General features: G+C 36.1%; 1 protein-coding gene across 2 annotated transcripts in view; it reads left to right on the top strand.

Annotated features, from left to right (window-relative positions):
- grm3 (glutamate receptor, metabotropic 3) overlaps nt 1–15,478 on the top strand; it is a 53,365-nt gene that overhangs the window by 134 nt on the left and 37,753 nt on the right. Inside the window, exons 1-3 of one of the 2 annotated variants that reach the window (XM_024281064.2) lie at nt 53–572; nt 2,729–2,795; nt 15,193–15,260. The gene's annotated coding sequence lies outside the window, so the exon portion shown is untranslated. Of the gene's footprint in view, nt 1–52; nt 573–2,728; nt 2,796–15,192; nt 15,261–15,478 lie in introns of those variants that run through there. The other variant, XM_024281063.2, reaches the window with a different exon arrangement.

Raw genomic sequence — 15,478 nt, 5'->3', positions numbered from 1 at the left:
AGGTCCAGGATAGCACGTCCCTCACTGGTGGGCAGTTGTGTCTTACATTACAGGTTTGTCGACAGAGTGCAGTAAAAAATTGGCAGTCCGGGAGCGTTCAAGCGCGTGTCAGACTCCCCTATGATGGGGAGCAATTGCTTTGAACTTTGCGCAGGATTTAAACACCCACTTGTGCTGCATATAGTTGTTATGCATGCCTTTTAATCTGATGCAGAGAGTGCTTGTGCGCACTTTGATGGAGTGGATGGGTGCTGATGGTGATAAAAAAAAAGCTCCAACATCGAATTTCTGCAGGAGATTCATGCAGAGGGTGAAGGGAAGAGTGTCGGCAGTTAGTGTTTCACTCTGCGCCAAGAAGTTATTTGGATTCACGCAGACCACATTGAGGCATGTCCGTCGGATTGAGGCGTCCTACAGGGAGAGAGGGCTGGGTAATGCGTCTCTGGAAACAGGTGGATGAAAGGAGCGATCGGAGGCGCGGATCTTTCTGCTGTTTATCTTTGTTGTTTGCTGTGCTCATCTTTGAACAACTGCTCCAAACCAGAGAAGAGGCGCATGGATTTGTGCTAAAGGTACAGCTGGAAGCCCAATCCATGTGTTACACAGACTTTATAAATAGATTTATATGGAACATATTTTGTCTTATATTTGAAATCGATTTGCTTCATTCATCCAAATAGAATAGCTTGTGTTTGTTGACATTTTTATAGCGTGTTAATGTCAGAAATCAGGTGGCTGCATTCTTGTGTTGAAGGTGTGTCTTTAGGACTGACCCTAAAGTGGCCCCACATTTACCACAATATCACTCTCAAAAATACTATAAAGCATATGAACATGATTCATTTTTGCACCACAAAAGATCAAATTTAAATCAATTTTACATAGACGGTGCTGACATTTTATATGTCAAATTCCACAAAAGATGGATATTCTATTGAGCTTGTGAATCACTTTTAGGTGCATTAATTGATATTTCACTTCAATTGAAGTATAAAATTTGAACATTTTTTTTAAATCGATGTTGCCTCATAAGGAAATTTAAATGGCGATGTTTAAAGTACAAAGTCAGTAAATTTATTAGAATAAGATATTTTAGGTTTTGAAGCTTTAGAAGTTTAAATTAATATAAATAACATTTAAATATCTGCATATTATGTGATCGATTTCCAGATTTGATGCTTTTGTTAAGTAACCAAATGTGTTTCATTGTGCAGTTATTTTACTTTTTTGCACTCGTTTTCTTGTGCAACCTGTTGCAGTCACACATTAAATCTTCAAATCTCAGTTTAATAGTCTCTGTGCACGTTTGGGTGCATGAATGCAGGAGATGGCACCGCAGGACGGAGTGGCCTCGTCAAACCCTAAAGGGATCTTGACATGCACACTCATGTGTTTTTGTACACACAAGTTACCAAAAAGAAAAAAAAAAAAGCTCATCTGTGTGCAAATGAGTGGAACATTTCTACAGTTAAAGGAATGTTTTGTTTAGTTTTTTGGTGTCAGTAAATGGGTTTCCGTGAGATTGTGTGTATTCATGTGCAGATTTGTCCTTGTAGCTTTGACACAGCTCCTCTGGCTGGACTGCAGGCAGCACAGATCCTCACCATTAGCTGTACCAACATGCTGCATAGTGAAGAGTTTGTCTTGAAGCTTTGACTTCTGCAGCTTCATACTGTTATTATCAGTGAATGGTTTTATTTCTCCATAAAACATGGTTCTCCTTTGATCAGTTTTTTCTATTGACTGAATTTGCTTAACCTAAACCCAAGATGTGTTTATTTACTCCAATGTGGAGTTCACTCGTCTGATTTGACTTCTAAATGGGTATTTTCATTGATTTTACCTTTATATTTAATACTAAATTATGAATGAATGCTCCATTTAAGATCATTAGAAGTTAGGCATGATTCTAGAGTAACCAAAAATAAATAAATATTCAAGAAATATTGAATTTAACGCTGGTGGTTTGATTTTTGTTCAACGGTGAATCCATTCGTTCTGCACATTACTGGTCTAATGATTTAGTTTGAATAAGTGCCACAACATATTTGAGAACATTTTAGCACACGTCTCACCTTAGACACCACAGCTATGGATTTGGGTTTTTTTTTATTACTTTGTTGAAATAAAATATTTGGAATTTAACCCAAAACTACTCCATAAAGGCAAAATAAAATAAAAGGATTTCAGGAATACCTCTAATGCTGCATACATAGTGCCCTTTAAGCCAGTGACATAAACTTACAACAGTCTTTAAGATTATCATTTTCCTTAAAAGTTGAAGTCTAAATAACTTAGTGTCTTTGCTATTTTTTAATACATGATTTAAAAAGATATACTTAAAAATTCCTTTGTGTCATCATTTTATTGGGGCATTTTTATGAAAGACCCATTTATGTTTTGACAATATTAACAACCACAATAGAGGGAAAAGCATTCCTAAAGCACTGAAACAAAAAAATATATATGTTTTTTTATTTATTTTGGAGAACATTTCAAAGGTTAGGTACGACAATAAAAATACCTGAAGGGTCACAGAAGTTTCAGTCATGTTGCTATCCATGGTGCTGAAATACCATGTCCTTTAGTTGTATGTCTTTTATATGCAAATACAGCATCTGTTGGACTGATTTTAAATAATGTTTTGTCAATGTATTTTTATTATAGTATCTCGTTTTCATTTTGTCTTTATTTTCTGTCTGTTTTCATGTCTTTACCAACATATTAGAAGCAAGGATGGAAGCATGGACTCATATCTTAGAACAGAGCACAGGACTCTAACCCACTGACAGCAGGTAAGTGTCCGAATGTTTTCTGTCATGAATCCAACAACTGAACCAAACACATTCACACAGAGGAGATGATAATGTTAAGATTGTGAAGCTGAACTTTCCACGTGTTCTGTCTAAAGCTCTGATTGGTGTTTGACTGCTGGATAAAGGAGACATAGGATGACATCCTTGATGTACTTGTACTGGACTAAAACAGAATATGTTCCTATAAATACAGTACAATAATGTCATGATGAGTTACAGCTGATATTACATCCTATTAAGGATGCATTCCCACCTGACTCATTAAATTAAATTAAAATGGAGTTCGTTTCAGACCAAGTGTGCAGGTGTGAACACACTCATCCAAACTTGGGTCCAGACCAAACAAAAGTAGATATTCTTCTGAGGAGATTGATACCTGGAGGAGTCTGGTTTGGGTTGCTGATGGTGTGAAAATGAACCCTGTCCAACTCCAAATGTAATTGGTCTTGTTGGAATTAACAAGGTGCTGTAGCCAAGTATTCAGCATCGCAGCAGCACTTCTGCTAGCATGCTGTGAGTCAGAACACACTACCCATCAGCCTGCTTTAGCCATCACAAAACAACAAGCAGAACATGTTAAAACCGACTTTGAAACATTTGCTGTTTAATTTCTGAAAGATTTTCAGAAAACCAAACCCTTATTTAACTTTTTTTTAGCTGTTGACCTCTATAAATGGGGGAAAATTTGGCAATGCCAAATTTTTCACAAATTAAAATAAACTTGTTTAATTCTTCAAAAAGTAGCTAAAAAAACTCCTGTGTGCTGCCCCACACAGGTTGAATCGAGGTATTGCAGTTGAATTTTATAATCAAACCATTCAAGTCATGTCATTTCTGATGTCCCATATCATGACCTGCAGCTCCAGAAATGATAATAGTCCTGCCCCCAGCCCCACCCCCATTTGACTGGATTTTCAAATTTCATCTGTGGGTGGAGTCAGCCTCCAACTTGCCTGTTTGGTGACCCTTTAACAAAAGAATAATGATCCCAACAAGTAGAGCCCTATGGCTTTAACTGTAGTCTTTCTAGAGTTCTGCTGCCCCAAGGACATATAGACAGTTTATTTTGCTAGGCTATATAATAATTAAAATGAAATAAAGAACTAAAATAACTCCCAACACTTTTGAATTAACTCAAAACAGCGTTCAATTTGTTACACAGATTAAACATGTTTTAACCTTTTCACATTTAACCTTGTGTTATCTTATTGGGTGAAAATGACCCAAGTCTAACATTGACATGATTTGGAAGAAGATGGACAGGATTTCATGTCTGCCATGGAGACCAGTGAAAATAATAAAAAAAAAAAAAAAAAAAACATTGGAAAAAACAAGTTCAGTGCATCGTCCTGCGGGGTCCAGATGACCCATATTTTAATGTAAACATGCCGAGGATAGCACAAGGGTTACAAGAAGTTCAGACATTCAAGATAACCTCATGTTCACTGTTAAAAAATAAACGTTGAATTATTTAATAAGAGTTCTGTCATTTGTTACATTTGAAAATTCTTAGTTTTCAAAAAAAAAACGATTTGATGGTTTACTCTGCTCAAAAATTTAATTTGATGAAAAACTAATATCTTAAAATGTTTAAAATATAGTAAATAACATAACTTTTTAAAATTGATCCAATGTTTCATTTTTTACAGTGTTGAAAGCCTTTAAAATTTTATCCTTATGTTTTTTTAGGTGCACAAGAAAGATGCACATAAATCTCAAACTGGAAATCCCACTTTTCAGCTGAAACTATGTTTTTTATCTAATATCTGTCATTTGAAAGCATATTTTGATCATATTTTGGGAATTTTTAGGCTGAACTAACTAACATGATCTTCAAGAGCTTTTTTAAAAATATTTAGTTTACTTCTAAATATTCTTTTTTTACTATTTTGAAACAAAGAAATTATGTAATTTATTGTGTACTCACATAATTGCAGTTTAAACAACTGTGTGATGGGATATCATTAAAACTAATGTTGTCCTGAGTCAAAGGAATATATCAAAAATTGAGTTTCGGTTTTGTGTTCCCTTTATTCATGGTTTGTTCATTTGAAGGGCTTCTAAAGTTCTTGGTGGCTGAGTTTTTTTAAGAAAATATAGTTTCCTCGCTCAGCGTGTTCCTTAACTCTGTTCTGCTCCAGTGAGAAAGCAGGGAGGCGTCTGGAAATCACCACTGCTTTCCATGGCTCACCTCTCGTCATTAAGCGGAGTTACAACAAACACTGAGCTGAACACACTCTCTCTCACACACTGAATTCCACGCATACACGGTCTGCGCACTTCAACGCCTGTTCACCGACTCCCCCCCTGTTCTCTACATGCAGACATTCACACACGCACATGCACTCGGGGGATGAGGCAGTGAAAGGCCAGTGGGATGCACAGCTGTGATGGTGTGCCTCAGAGAGAGATCAGACTCTTTAATAAATGATGATTTTAGCACAAAAGCGGTGCGTGTGAGATGGATGGTGAAGGGTAGCCTACTGGTCATGCACTGGTTCTCATCAATGTACATTTTTTTTATTTCGGATAATTTTGGAATGCTGAAAAAGTTTAAATAACAGTGGAACAACCAGGTGAGAACTCTTAATTCTGAAGAATTGAGTTGACTTCCTTTCTGTTGTGTGATGTTAACAACACTGAAGCCTCAGTAAGTGGTGGGGAAACATTAGGCAGGATGCTGTACCGACAGTATAACACTACATATTTATGAAAGCAAAGTCAGTGGTCAACAGTGTATCATAATTGTTTTGCCCACAGCAATTTAGAAACCAAATGGCTGCTGCAGCGGTTGATGGGATTTGATTAATTTGTGTTCTAACTATCCAAACAGCCTATTTCACAAGGGATGCTGAAAACAATCATCTTTCTGTGAGTTTTTCCCTGTATGTGCTGTTCCACATAAACACAGCAGCACAAACGCTTCCTGTTTATTTTCAGATCACTTGTGTTATATTTTTGTCTTTCGTCCTTTGGTTGTAATTAAATGTAATTTAGTCAGACTAAAGGAGCTTCAAGCACTTCACCCAACATGCGTGTTTACCCTTAAAAAGTGTTTTTAATAAGTTCTTGTAGCATTTTTCTCATGATGGAGGACACATGTAAAGAAAATCAAGCACATTTTTGAGTGTTTCTTTATTTGAATTGTTGTGAATCAGGAGCAGATGAAAAAACACAGTTTGAAAAACCTACGGCTGTGACGTAAGTGCTGCATTTGCCAAGTGATGAGCTCCCTGTACGTCTTTGTTTTGGCTGCATAGCTCCAATGTTGCCTTTTAAGTTGCACCAGTAATGCAGGTTGAGAGAGATTGTAAACAAAGGGATGATGGGAAATTGGGGCAAGCTCACTCTGCGTCAACAGTCCCGCCCACAATTCAGAGGCAAATTCCTGGTGTAAAAACTATCCCCTAAAATTACACGTTCTGCCTAAAAACAGCATAATTGTAATTAAATGTATCTGGATTTAACAATAGATGAAAAGATGATGGAGTTGGACTTTAATTCTATCCATTATCAGACCCGTCAGGTGTTTTTTAATCCCTTCAAAACCAAAGGAACCGTCATGATCAAATTCCGTATACATTTTCATCAAAATAATGAAAAATTAAAAGACTAGGGGTGTGGGAGTTAACGTGTTAAATAAACAGTCCTTCACTTAGACTCGAACAGGTCAGGCTTTCATGGTAATCTGTAGTATCCCACTAATACCATGGTCACTTACTAAATAAATACATATTAAATCCTTTTTAAGTTATTTTTTTCTTGCAATTTTTTTGGTTTAGATCACCTTTTCACAAAAAGCGGACTAATTGATCTGTGTGGTGTTACCGTGACAACACATTACTGAGCCTCGACTGCAGCATCAAAGGAAAGTGATACATATGCTGATCGTCACGATACTTTAAATTACGAATTACTTCAGAGAAGGAATGTAAAGTAAAGTTCACCTCTTATCACTTGTTTTTGTCCAGAAGAAGAAGACAATTTTTTTTAAGAAGTCTGCGCCGTGATATAAAGGATTTGGGCTATACCACTGGAACTTCTTTTTTTTTTTTTTTTTAGGTCCGTTTCTTATGGCTGTATGTCAGCATCTTTGTTTTCTTGAAGTAATACTGCAGACATAAAAGACTTTGGAGTTCTCATCTTATTGTTGCTGTGTTACGTTTACTATTCTGGGTTAACACTTGATAAATTTAAAGGTTTTGGAAAATGAAAAATAAAGGAATTGTTTTCTTTCTGGCCTGTTTTTGTTCAAAAGTCGCATATTTTCATAAGAAATGTACCTAGTAAAACACAGTGTATAATCACAACACAAAAGTGCTATTAATCTGGTTAATTTTTTTAATCGATTGACAGCATTAATTAAAAATAAATGTTCTAAATGTACAGTTTATGTGTGATTTCATGTTGTGATTATTTGCAGATAAGTGAGTGGCAAATACTGTGACTAAAAAAAATAAAATAAAAAAAAGAATCACGATTAATTAATTTTTTTTTCCAGGTTTGAGATTAATTAGTTATTTTTTTTAATCGATTCCTGGCCCTAAAATAAAAGATTACCAGTTATACCAACTATATTTATTTTTTCACCTACATTTTGTTAAAATAAAGATTTTTCTATTCTTTATTATTTATCCATTTTTCATGTTTTGGGAGAGCAACCAAAGCTTTGGTAGAATTCAAGGGAGAAGACGTTCCAAGGAAAAACACCCATCTTCAGCATTTGGCACAATTCCTTCAGGCCTAAATGAAATGTCTGTGGTAATGATTTCACAGCCCCCTGTTCAACTATATCTTCACACCTCTGTTTATCACACCTCCATGGTGTGTGCCTCTTGTGAAACTGGAGTTTCTTCTTTGTTTTATGAAATTTTAAGGTGCGATAACTGCAGCACGATGTGAAGTCGGCTGAAGATGAGGAGAGAGAAACTGGATAAATCAGCTTTTGTCTTAGCTGGAAACAAAGAAACAAGGCTGCGTTATGTCATTTTTCTGTAGGTAGTAGCTCTTTCATCATCTAAATGCAGGCTCCCAAGCAGAAACATTGATTGCTTTTGTAATACTTCCACTTTTAATTAAAATTAGGCTTAGACAGAACTCAGAAACATGCATTCTTCTTTAAACCTTTTTTTTTTCCAACCACAAATTGCGTGACGCTTTTTATATTATAAAATTGTATTATTCCTCTTCTTGATGCTGACTAAAGAACCTGCATAAATTACACCTGCTTTCAATTAAAAAAAAAATCTTTAATAATTTTGGAGCAGCAGCGAGTGTGCCTAAGATCAAAACTAGGCCTTGCAGATTTCAAAGAAAAAAAAAGTTCAAGCATGACATTGAAGCATTATGAGCACCTTTACTCAACCTCAGCACATTTGTCAGATTTAACACAAACTGAATTAAAACTGCATCTAATTTTAGGTAAATATGGGTGTTTTTGACGAGTTTTTCCTCTTTAAAGCCACGATCAGGCAGGGTCGTATATATCTTTGACAAGGGGAGGGGGAAATACCCCTCTAAGTGCTGTGACTGCCCCCCTCCCCTAGTGATGGTCCACAAAAATCAAGTTTTGACTAAAAAATAAATAAGAATGCTAAAAAATACCCCACAAAAGATATACAACTTTTTTTTTTTTTTTTTTACTATTTTCTTTTTAAGATTTTCAATGTTTACAAACATAAATTGTGTCACTACCCGATCTGTATCAGTTTCACCGCTCACCCCATACATCACTTCCTTCCTTCACCTACTTTACAACAGCATCATTTCCAGACAGGAACTCTGTGATCACAAGAATTATGTTTTTCTCAACAACAGAGAGCTTCTCCCGACTGGATTACAGCACAGAAAAACAAAAGAAAGTCGCCCAAATACAACACTGTATAATCTTACATTTGTTTTCATTACAGACAATGGAAAATCTCTATGGAAACGTGATAGAATGACAGTCAATCGTTCTCTCTGATCGTTTTTATTTTTAAAATGTTGGAAAAGAAAGAAGTGAGAGTGTTTTACTCACAGGCTCCTGCAGCCTAATAAAAAGTCTATGTTAACTGAGTTCATAAGGTGTCAGTAGGTGGTGCTGTATCCTCTTTACTTTGGGAGTAAACTACTGTCAAACAACAAAAGAAGAAGAAAACATTTGTAGTCCGTTTGAAGTCCTCTGCAAGATCGTGCGGTCCTGATCCTTTACATTTCTTTTTCCCTTTCGCTTTTATTAAAAATATTAAAGCAAATGTTTTCATTATGATCAATATTTTCAGTGTTATAAACATTCTACGAGGTTATCATTGTATGGACATACTCTGACCGTAAAATCTTTTAGCGAAAGTGAGCTCCTAACTATGAGGGGCCGTACAAGACATTATTTATTCTGAACCATTCACATTCATATATACTCTTTCGCATAATGTCTTGTACAGCCCCTCATACCTAACTACTGTGAAATATCTTTTAGGGGAAGTGACGTGTAGCTCGCGCATGTGGGGTGAGCGGTGCAACCAATAGAGTTTTAGACAGAGTAGTGATAAAGAATTTGGATTTGTATCTATCCAAAACAGGAAAAAAATATTAATTTTCATGCCACCCAGGGGCATTTCAGATTAGAATTAAGCCTGAAAATACAAAAAATGTAAAACACATTTGCACAAAATGACTGAGATGTATTTTATTGTTCAATTATCTTTCTCTAAGTGTATAAAATGCATACGAATGAAAAAAATTGAATCCTTGATGGACAGAAAGATGGACTAATAAAATAAAGTGTAGCTTCAACAGTGCTCCCCACCAAATTTAAGCTCATAAATGATAATAATGTTTCAAAATATCAATGTCTAACAAGACATCTTGGACAATAAATAAATCAATGTTGGAAAGATCTTTTTTTCAATCTAAAAATCTCGTCTAACACTTCCTCAAAGTTTTGCTGAGGCTCTCAAAGGTGTGTATGCTCATCAGTGATTTGGCCTTCATTTGCTTTCATTGGGGATGGCATGCTGGTGTGTTGAGGTGCAGCTGTGTCATTCCCAGAGCCGTTGTCTCTGTTCATCGACTTCACAGAGCGGACACTAAGGCTGGCAGGAGCTCCTGGCCTGTAAAAGATCTTATTCAGGACGAAGTGACAGTTTCCGTCAGCAGCACCAACTTCCCCTCTTTCAACGGAATCAGGTTTAAAACCACAAGTCAAAACAAGACAGTGGTAAATATAAAGTGACTCAAAGGACAGACTATACTAAATACTGTCATTATCATCATTTTCTTACTAGAAATGTAAATTATTTTAGATATGAATTAAATAATATTGTTGAAATGAAGGAAATACTCTAATTCTGTTGCAAAAAACTCAAACTAACAACAATTTTCAGAAAAATATTCCCTGCAAAAGCATCCCACCAATAGAAATGAGTCAAAATTTGAAAAATTATCTTTAACCTCCTTGATGCTTGAATTTATTTTCAGCTATAAAAAAATTTTCACTTATGTTTTTGCTTTCAAGTAGGTGCTAAATTAGGATAATTTTGGAGCTGAAGAATAGACTTCAAGGGGTTAATAAGGAAAAAAATGTACTAAGAATTTTTAATTTTATTAAAACAAGTTCTAGATTATTATTCCACTAAATTATTTTTAATAAAATTATGTTTCTTGCAAGACAGAAAATGAGATTTTTACTTTCTTAAAATTCAGTTTTTGCTAAATTAAATTTCATCAGATTATTTATTAAATGTCCCTTTGCAATAACGCTTCCCTTAAACTTGAATATGTCTTTTGCTTTTATTTAACTGCCACAATTTGAGAATAATTGAACAAAAGACTCGAGCATAAAAAGATGTCTCATTATTCCTTTTTTTTGATAGAATAAATAACTTTTATTTAGACACATACTCACTTTATACACCTTTTAAGCAACAGGAATTAAAAGAAATCCAAAAACCACAACACAACGTTAGTACATTTATTAAAATGTGGTAATGAGTTAGGAAAGGCGGCAGTAATTGGGTTTTAGCACATCGTCACCTGCCCTGAATCAATCAAACTTAGCGGTCCTCGTTTAAGCTAAGAGGCTTAAGTGTCCATTCAAGCCAAATCTTTTTATTCTTTTGTTTCAGGTGGTCTGTGCTCCTCTCCGTCCATCATTCCCTACCTGTTCGTGGTTGCTCGGTAAACATTGTGCATCGACAACAGTGACGACAGATGGGCGGCTGCGTGAGCGTGAATTAAGTAGGATTCGGCAAGTCCTGTGCCATAGCGAGGTTGACTGATGCTCTATAATGTCTCGCAGGGTTATTACATGACAGTTAAGTTGATAGATGTCATCCACAGATGGGTAATTCTCCGTCTGACAGGCTCGCCGCCTTTTACAGTGATGAAATGACGATCTGATGAATGTTTTCACACAAAACCCCAACCTTGCTCTGTTTTTAGCCCGAGCAGCCATTTTCAGTCATGTCATGTCAAATTCACTCTAGATCACGAAAACTTATGGAATGTGCAATGAGAGGAAAATTAAGACACAAAGCTTTCTCACTCCACTGCGCTGTAATGGCTGAGGGAACAATGACTCGTAGCACTGTTGTTGGCACCTAATCTAACGAAAGCACACACAAGCCGCGTTTTTAGAGATATATTTTAAAAGAAAACGAAATACGGGAGGATTTTAATCTTAATTCATTCTAAATCTTAAACAAAATATGTTTATTTTGCACCAAAAGTCCCAGTCCAATCATCTTTTGATCTATTTTAAAAACATTCCCAGTGGTTTTTGATCATTATATGTCTTTTTTATTTATTTTTTTTGCCAAAATCAGAAAATGTGTCATTTTCTAGGATATTGTTTCTACAGAGTGGCAGGAGTCTGTTTGAAATTCAGCTGAGTTGTGGGCAGAACTGCTGACGCCGAGTAAGCCTGCCTCTACTTCCCGACATCCATCTTATTACAATCTTTATGGAAATATGACCAGTGTAGCCTAACAGTTTTTAACCAGCTCAGATGAGAAAAACGCAGACATACTTGATCAAATTGGATAAAAAAATACTCAGAAATGCAAGTTTAAGCCTAATGTTTTCAACATATGTCCTCAATGTCGCCACAAAAACATTTTAAAAACACAAAAATCATGATTTTCAGAGAAATCTCTAAAGGATGGAAGCAACAATAAAGATGACACATTTTTGACTTAAAAAAACTTAAGCTCTTAGTAAATACAATGAAAAGATAAACACCAACAGTCTACAACAACAATGTAAAGTAAAGTTTAGATCTTAAAGTTGATTTTTTATGAGAAAGAAACATAAAGCTCATCTTTGTCACTGGGATCAAACCAAACAAATCAAAATTATGTTACATTTTTGTGTGTTTTGTTGATGATTTTAAACAATAAAACATGTAAGCCTTATTGGTTAACTTAAAAAATCCTTCTCAAAGCAAGTTAAAATATGTGGAATATACTGTAGGATGTTTTTTTCCAAATTATAAGTGAATAAATCTGCTAATAGAACAAGTAGAATTCGTCTTGGTAAGATTCATTAAACTATATTGTGTTGTCCTGCCTTTTTAAGAAAAAACTAAACCTTAAAATGTGATGTAAATACTTTTGGTAGAAATATTTCTATAGTAATATGTCTTAAAACACGCATATGTTGCCAAAAAATAGTTTTTGACTTTAAAGTTGGTTTATCATATACACTTTTATACTTTTCCACCAAAGTAGACCCCATTTTAAGCATCATAAAGTCCAACTATCCTTATTTCTAGACCATAATTGTATTAGAATAGGACTAGAATTACACAATTTTAGATACATTTGCCTTAAAATATATATACTGAATATATACATGTAAAGAAGGGGTCATGTTTTCCTAAATCAACCAAGCTTGTTTCTTGAACCAAGATGACTCATAGACAAATAAGACTTCTGTTTAAGAAATAAAAAGTTTCATTTGAGTTTTTGCCAAAAATGTTTTCAAGCTGTTCAAGGTTTATTTTAAAAGTGCATCGCACTAAAATGTTACTATTAAGTTTTCTATCAACTAGAAACTAGATATAATTACAGAGGTTGTCTTACAAATGATGTCAGAAAATTTCACCCCCCAGTTTCTAATATAATAAAGCAAAGGAATGTGCTTTATTTTTAAGGCCCCTATTTAAACCATAAATAAAAATGAATTCAAAGTTTCAGCCTTTGAGTCATCGAGGTTAGGATTAATCAAGTGTGGATTCTCGAGGCGAGTGCAGTGCTCGTGAAATAAATGCCTCCGTCAGGGACTCTCTCCCATTGACTTGGTATTGACCCAGCTCACACATACGGAAAGCCTCCCTCCGCTGATGCTGACCAACTGGAATGTCGTCCGCCGAGCAGACACCTTAACAGAAACCGCAACGGATGAGTGCAGATTTCTGCCAGCAGCTAACCACAAATGGGGTAGGGGTCAGAGCCCTTTGTGAAGTTGCGAGAGAAAGTAAGGAGGAATTCATCACACCCGTCTGCTGCAAGACGTTTGACATTTAGCAGAGGATTGTCACTGTCTTGTGCAGCGTTCTGGTTTCTCCCGTTCCAGCAGGTGTAAGTCCGGCTCTGTGACCTCTGTCACTTGCTGCGAGGCTCTAATCCTGATGTATTTTGTCTTTTAACACAGAGAGCGACAAAGCGGAATACGCAGCCTCTGCCTTAAATGCTGAATTAGAAAAAAAATGGTTTGTGACGACTGAAAAAAACATTAAGGTTGAATTTTATGGCTTTACTGCAGTTTTATGCTTCACATCCTGACCCCTTAAAGAGGTCAAATGTTTTTGAGTTCAGAATACAGAGTCCTCCATTTACGTTTTGGTGCTCAAAGCTAATTTATTGGCGAAGTACCTACTGCACACGAGAGTCCAGTTCAGCACTTTAAGCTCCTTTTATTATCATTATCAAAGTAGATTACAATTTCTGCTGTGCAAAAATGTTCTTCTACAAGGCAAAACCTGAATGGCGTTGTGATTAAATCTTTTTCATTCCCGCTGTCCTTAAGGTCTGGAAAATCGATTTCTATGTTTCTAACATGACATGGGTTTTAACCTTTGGAATTAATGCCGGGCACGCAACAGACTCATTAATCAATACAGGAAAAGCTGAGCTCAAACTACCTGATCATCGATTTTAATTGGAGAAAAGAGATGAAAGAGGTCAAGCCAAAGTAGACCCAACACCAACACTCTGCACAAGCATTGTAAATTTAATGATAGCAATTTAAGTCCCACTTAAACTTCCCTCAGATTTGTTTTTATTGAGCGTCCCTAAACTCTTTTATAGCGTTTAGTCTGCTGTGCTTACATAAAAAAAATATTAATGGAAGTGCATTATTTCTTGCTGACTGTTTGATAGCGTTTTATTTTTTAATTTTTGTCTTATTTACAGATCATTAGTCTTTTCAGCCTAAAATTAACTTCATAAACAATAAATGTTCACAGCTCATTGCACCAATAAAGCTATTTGAGACACACATCACAACTGTGAATGTTCCGTCAGGCAGAAAGTAAAAAAAAAAAAATTCATTTGTTGTTTAACCTAGAATTCCTTAAAAGTTAATGAGCAAACCTGCTCTTAATTGACAAAGTGAAAAAGAGAGACTAGCGTGTTCAAATAACCTCACAGTGTGCAGATCTTTGTGAGTCTGAAACACCAACATCCATTTTCCTTTCTCTTTCAAACAAATTTGCACATACGGCATCCTCGTACAGTGAGACTCACGTCACTGGTGCAGCTGTGAATTGTGCGAGCTTCGGAATAGACAAGCGCACACACACACATACTAAGGAACGCACACTAAAACAAGACAGACACAGCAGACGCACACACCATTTGTGTGGCTGGGTGTACTGTGGTCCATCGACCCTGCATGGCTGCTCTCAGCTGGATACGTGTCAGCCACAGCCTCCCTGCCTGTTAGGGGAGAGTGAAGGCTGTGAAGGGTGTGAGGGAGGTGGAAACAAATGGAGGAAGAGAGGAGAACCGGCAAGGAGAGGATGAAACAGGAACAGGAAGGGAGGAGGAGGAGATTCAGGGAAACATGAGAAGCAACAGAGGAGGGCAGTGATGTGTAAGCTGCATCCTCCGCGGCTCGGGCCGGGTCAGAGGTGAAACAGGGTTTTCTGTCAGATGTTACTCTACATAATTGCTCCCTGGGAGGAACGGTCAGCTGTCAGCCCCTCCAGCATCTCCTACTTTTGAAAATAAAGGTTTCTTTTTAAGAGTTTCCTCAGCAAATGTTGTTTATTTGCTTTCTCTTTCCATCTAAAACCTCCCTAACAGGTCTGATTGTTCATTATTCGTGTTTCTCTTGACAGTTTCTTCTCCAACTGTTGTTTACTCACTTTGTTTTCCCTGCGTCTCTCCAACAGATATCATTGTTGATGTTGACATGTGCCAGCTGGCATCTTCTGTTCCTCTCTTGCCCTTCTTTATTCAGGTAAGTAATTATATTTCATAAATGAGCATATGGGATTTCTCTCAACTTAATCATAATAATAATTATGCTAATTTATTTTTTATTTTTTTAAAGATAATGGAATCAAAATTATTACTCATGGTTATTTATAATAATAACTGCCGCATTTACTTGACTATCCATCCATCCATCCATTTTCTTGACCGCTTCGTCCCTTTCGGGGTCGCGGGGGTGCCGGA

Source organism: Oryzias melastigma, linkage group LG6, assembly GCF_002922805.2.
Source record: "Oryzias melastigma strain HK-1 linkage group LG6, ASM292280v2, whole genome shotgun sequence".
NCBI lineage: Eukaryota > Metazoa > Chordata > Actinopteri > Beloniformes > Adrianichthyidae > Oryzias > Oryzias melastigma.
This window is presented reverse-complemented; position numbering and strand designations above follow the sequence as displayed.